Genomic DNA, 6,666 nt, shown 5'->3' on the forward strand with positions numbered 1-6,666 from the left:
CACCCCGCTTCCTTTACGACAAATGGCATGGAGCGGGAGGCAGTGAAGGTGTCTCCATTCTATCGTGTTTCTCGTAATAAAGTCACAGAAATTTGGATAATGCTTCAAACTGAATTCAGTTTTTTCCTCCTGTTGGACCAGGGCTTCCTAGTTGACACTTGAAGCAGGTCACAGAAATGTACAAAGTGGTGTTTGATGGAGGGGAAGGGCAATAATCATGAACTTCACTGGGCCTTACATGTTGATCACCAGTTATGCTACCTTCCCCATCTATTCATGCTGTCCCGCTCCTGGCAACTACATCACACCTATTCTCTCTTCAAACCTTCAACACTGCCCCAGCTCTCTTCACTCTTAGCTAACAACCTTGCTTCCTGGTTGTTGAATCAGAAGAAAGCAGTTAGGTTGCTTCCATGTCTTAGCTATTGTAAATAGTGTTGCAATGAACATTGGGGTGCATGTATCTTTTCAAATTATGGTTTTCTCCATCAACAGGGGAATGGATAAAGAAGATGAGGTACATGTACATACATACAATGGAATATTACTCAGCCATAAAAAAGAACAAAATAATGCCATTTGCGGCAACATGGATGGACTTAGAGATTATCATACCGAGTGAAGTAAGTCAGAGAAAGACAAATATATAATATCACTTATATGTGGAATCTTTAAAAAAAAGGCTACAAATGAACTTATCTACAAAACAGAAATAGAGTTGTAGATATAAAATATAAACTTATGGTTACTGGGGGGTAGGAGGAGAAGAGATAAATTGGAATATCGGGGTTGGCACATACACACTACTGTATATAAAATAGATAACTAATAAAGACCTACTGTATAGCACAGGGAACTCTACTCAATAATCTGTAATCGCCTATATTGGAAAAGAAGCTAAAAAAGAGTGGATATATGTATATGTATAACAGATTCACTTTGCTGTACACCTGCAACTAACACAACATTGTAAATTATACCCCAATAAAAATTTTTTTGAAAAAGTAGGTTTGTTGGGAAAAAAAAAAGAAGGAAGCAGTTAGAAGAGTTGTCCACATTTGCACGTACTACCACTCCCTGCAGCCACCATCTGCTTCACACACTCTGCTTTCCCTCCCGTTAACACAGGTGAGCTGTCTGCACTCCTCCCCAAACACACACCCCAACCCCCTGCTTGGACCCCATCCCTTCTCAGCCCCTCAAACACCTGTTCTTTTCCATCTACATTGATGCTCCTTCATTCTTTGGTACACACAGTTTGGAGTCATCTATGATTCCCTTTTTCCCTCTCACAACACATCTGATCCAAAGGTAAGTCATGTCTGCTCTACCTTTGAAATATATCCAGGATCTAAGTGCTTCTCAGGAGTTCCATTTCCACCACCTGGGCTACACCATCTTGTTCCTACATGGCCACCTAACTGGTTTCCCTGATCCCCCAGCTCTCGTCCCATCTGTCTCGGGATTTGCTGCACGCTGAATCCAAATGCTCACCACCTTCCCCATTCCTGCCTGCCCCGCTCCCACCTGCATTTCTCCCTGACCACCTTTCAGCACCTTGATCTCCTTGGTGTTTCCTGAATACGTGCCAGTCTCCCACCTTCAGGCCTTTGTCTGGCCTCTTTCATCTGCCTGGAATAGTCACCTCCTTTATGCTCACTTCCTTCCCATCTTTCTCGGTTATCACATGTTCAATGAGACCTGCTCAGACTAGTCTTTTTTTTTTTTTTTTTTTTTGCTGCACCGTGTAGCTTGTGGGATCTTAGTTTCCCGACCAGGGATCAAACCCAGGCCCCAGCAGCGAAAGCACAGAGTCCTAACCACTGGACCACCAGGGAATTCCCTGACTAGTCTATTTTAAATTGCTGTCCTTCCATCCCACCTCCACTCCAGATCACCTTTACTCAGTTCTACTTTATAAAATACTACATAATTTCCTATGTTTTAGGTCAATGGTTTATTCTTTCTCCCATGAGACTGAGCTCTGCAAAGATAGGGCCTTCTTCAGTTTTGTTCACTGATGTACACATGCCACACGACCAGAACAGTAAACTCTCCACAAATATTTGAGTTGCAAAAATGAATGAATGGAATTAGCCCCCCTTTTTTTCCATTTCTTATTAAGCAGCTTTGATCACTTTTAGAGGGAGAAGTGTTGAGGGAATACTTGATAAATTGGATGAAAAACCAATCTCTTGTAAAACAAGTTATACTTTAATCCAGGAAAGCAAACTGTTGATTTAATTTATACCTAAAAAAATTGATGTACGTGCACAGCTTTAAAAGTCAAATAGTACATTGCTTAAAATGAGAACCAGCGCACCCCTTCCCCACCCTTTCCCAATCTTGATTGGGAAGCATTTTCACCTATTTTAGCTATTTTCCTAGTATTTATCCTCACATATCTTATCTATTTATTTATTCTTATACTTACTGATTCATATTGAATATTTTTTAGATATTCTCTAGTGACATCCTTATTTAGAAGATTAATATTTATTGCTCTTAAACTGTTTCCTCTCCTCCACATTTCTTTTCCCCACCCCTCTATTCTCACCACTATAAACATGTCATAGAGTTTGGTTAACTCGACATGCATGTGCACAGATGAGCCATGTAATATACTTTTTGTACAGCTTTTTATTTCCTTGCAGATAATAATTCCTAATTTTTTTCATTTGCTTCATTTTCTTTGTATCATTAATCTATCTCCAAACTCTTTGCCAGCAGAATAAATCCCCTTTCAGTACTTTCAAACACGTCTCAATTTCTTTCTTTTTTTGTTTTTGAGACATCCCTTCTGGAACACTTCATCCTACTACTCCAGTCCAGATTGGTTGCTCTCAAGGTCAGCTCTAAAGTTGTTATTCTAGAATCTCCCTTTACCATTATTCTTCATCTTCTTCCTTGGTTCATACCATTTCCTGGATCCCATGTCATCTTCTTTCCTGATTCACTCACTCATTTTGATGAAATTCACACTCCAAGAGCTTCCTGAGAAATAAGTGGGAGGAAAATATGATGGGATCTTGCATATATGAAAATGTATTTTTCTATCTTCATACTTGACGTTAACAGGGTATAAAATTCTTAATTGGAAATCATTCTTTTTCATAATTTTAAAGGAATTTCTTCATTTTCTGTTAGCTTCCGGCATTGTTTTGTGAAACCTGATGTAAGTTTGATTCTCTGTCTTTTATATGAGATGTGTGTGTGTGTGTTTTCCTCTCTCTGAATGGTCTTAGGATCTCATTTTTGTACCCAGTGTTCTAAAATTTCAGAGTGATCTTCTTGGTGTGTTTTTACGTTATTTCATTTTAGTTTTGGACACTCCATGCGGCTTGTGGGATCTTAGTTCCCCGGCCAGGGATCAAACCCGGGCCCTCAGCAATGAAAGCAAGGAGTCCTAACCACTGGACTGCCAGGGAATTCCCTTGGATCAGTTCTTTGTATTTTTCTCTTCTACATTTCTTTCTATTCTGTCTTTCTGGATTTCTTATGATCAGGATGTCAGACCTCTGGACTGATCTAAACTTTTCATCTTTTCTCTCCTGTTTTCCACTGCTTCAACTACACATTCCTTTTTTTTTCTGGTAGATTTTCTCAGCCTCTCTCCTGATACTTTTTTTTTTGTGGGGGTAGGGAGCAACTTTATTGGGGATTTACCCTTCTGTATCCAAACCCTATGCCTTGGGTAAGCTAAAGGACAGGTACCCTTGCATTCCAGAAATATGTTCGCCTCTACTCTTGCTAGGGTGCCAGGGCCCTGAGTGGTCCTGGTGGCTGTGGCTCAATCGCAGGCAATGAGCAGCTCAGCTCAGTTTCTTTCCTACCCTCTGCCGCTCTGAATATTGCTTCCGTGGGACTGAATGAACTTTGACCTCTAGATATTGGCTGATCCTGAGCCCGCCAGTTACTCCATTCAGGATGAACATGAGGTGGAGGCTGACCCCGCTTCCTGAAGCATTTAGGGCAGCCCTGGCCTGAGAGATTTCTCATGGAGCCCAATTAGACTTGGCATCCTGCCAAGGGAAGTCACTCACCTGGTGCACGGAAGGGAAAGTGGTACACCAAGTGCACCACCCGTACATCCCACATAAGGCTCTGCTTGGCCACTAATGGTGAAGCATAGGAGACAGATGTCATGGCACATCATGCTGGGTGTCTTTAGAAGGCAAGAACACTAAGTGGCAGAGGGAGACTCTGGGGTAAGGAGGACGTATCATTCTTAAAAAGCAAACTGTTTCCTTGGTACACATTTCCGTATGGGATAAGCCCACACTACCTATGGATAGAGAGATGTGCAGAGAACCACAGACACCCACACGCTCTGCGCGGGGCCTGCCCGAGGATTCCCTGTCATGGCCTTGCTTCCTGTGCCTCTGAGGTGACAGTTCCCAGTGTGCCAGGGAGAGGAGAGCTGTATAAAGTGGGCGCTGACTGAGGCAACTGCCTTTTCCACTATGTCAAACTCTCCTGATACTTTTATTTCATTTTTGCTACAATAGTTTTAATTTACAAGAGCATTTTCTTGTTATTTCAAAAGTTCTTTTTCTATCGCTTCCCATTCTTATTCATGAATGCAACGTCTTCTCTTTTGTCTTTGTGCACTTTAATGATTTAAAAATTTTTTTTCTCTTTCCTTCATTGTCTTTCTTCCTCTGTGTTTTTTTATTTGCTTGGTTTGCTCCCTTTCGTTTCGTATTAGATACTTTCCTTACCTATCTAGTCATCCTCACCTGTTCTTTCATAATTAGCAAGGCCCTGAGAGGGTGACTAGAAACTCTGTGAGGGGAGGGGCTTTTCAACCTACAGTTCATCTTTTTTAACCCTACAGATGATAGACTGCTGGTATATCTGTTTGGACATCTGAGTCATCGGTAATGGGGAGGAAGAATCAATCAATAATGTCCCATTTCTGAGCTTGAAACCAACTGAGAAATACAAATGGAGAACAGAATAAGAGCTTTCGTTCTGATAATGCTGATTGGAGCATGCGGCTTTGGATGTATTCGCTAACTGGAGCAATTCACACCCCTGCTAACTAACGCAGATAGGAAATTTCAGGTCTCCGCTGAATAGGCAAAGCATGCCTGTAAATCGCACCACACAGTGGAGAGTAACCTTACCGTATGGTAAGGTTACTTTCTTGGAAGAATGTCAGAAAGACCTGTATACTGATGCTCTGCCTGTTCCCAGTGACTCCCTATGGGGCTCAAAAACTCTTTTTTGGTGAATTAATCCCTGTCTTGGTCTCCTTGGACCATTAGGTCAAGTTGTGCGTCTGTGGTTTAAGGCAAGCTGCAGCTCTTCACGCCAAGGCTAAAATATTATCTTCCTGCCCTTTTCAGAACAGAAGCATCAATCTCCACATTTTATTTCAATCCACAAGGTCAGCCCTTGTGCCCGTGCCTCAGTGTCCTAGCTAAAGTAACAAGACATTGGGGTTTGGGAACTCAATAAACATCTCCACCCAAAGCTGGAACCAAATGAGAAATAAGACATAGGAGACAAAAAAAGAAGATCAAAATGTCAATATATGACTGATTAAGCTGATTGAAGAATGTGGATCTGAGGCCTATTGGGTTAACTGACATCGTCCCCTAGACAAATTAATCAGATTTATTCAACCTGGCACTGAAACAGAAGGGCAACCACAGGCTCCACGTGATGGCAAGCAGACCAAGGTGTGTCCTCTGTGTCAGCAGCCAGATCGGACAGAGACGCCCCCTCCCCCGCCCCCAAAGCAGAGCTAAGCATATTCAGCTCCTCCCCCACACTTGAGCAATCAGATCAGCCACTTCCCGTGGGGAGTGGTACGGAAATACTCTTACCTGTGGGAGACATGAGGAGTAGAGAATAGGTATTTGTCCCTAACATATATCTTGGATTTTCCCAAATGAAATTACATATGGAAACCATATAATTCAACCTCCAAACTGGGACACGTCTGGAGAATGATTGGGAGTCCTATCAATAATTACTCCAGGGCTATGAACATAACCTAGAACCATCCACCGGGAGGAAAGGTCACCTCACTTAAAGGGAACTGTGGGGATGCTCAGTTGATTTCTTCTACCTGGATTATTGACATTCTTCCATTTTCTCAAGTAGTCGCTAATAGATAGTCTCACTTTTTTTTTTTCTTTTTGGCCATGCTGCCCGGCTTGCAGGATCTTAGGCCCCCGACCAGGGATCGAACCGTGCCCTCTGCAGTGGAAACACAGAGTCCTAACCACTGGACCACCTGGGAATTCCCTGGATAGTCACACTTCTATGGCCTTTTCTCTATATATTCCTTAGTCATCTCGTAAGGAGGACAGAAAGAGGGAAAAATAAAAATATGTTTCAGTCATTTCAAATACAATAGGCATTTAAAACTAAATGTTTGTTGAGTGAATAAGTATGTAAATAGATTTTTAAAATGTAATTGACAAAATTCTTTTCTGTGGAGATAGAGATAGTCTCTATTAACTTAAGAGGAATAACAAAAGAAAGAAAGAGAACTAACACTCACTGAGAAACTGTGACTTATTTAACTCTGTTCTAAATTTGTGCGGATCCTGGTCCTGTAGCTCACAAAAAGTTGTGCTCAAGTAGCCAGGAAGTCACCAAGAACCTATTTCCGGATGTTTAAAGAGAAACCATCTCCAGAAGGTTGCTGAC

Source organism: Orcinus orca, chromosome 15 (assembly GCF_937001465.1).
Source record: "Orcinus orca chromosome 15, mOrcOrc1.1, whole genome shotgun sequence".
Classification (NCBI taxonomy): domain Eukaryota; kingdom Metazoa; phylum Chordata; class Mammalia; order Artiodactyla; family Delphinidae; genus Orcinus; species Orcinus orca.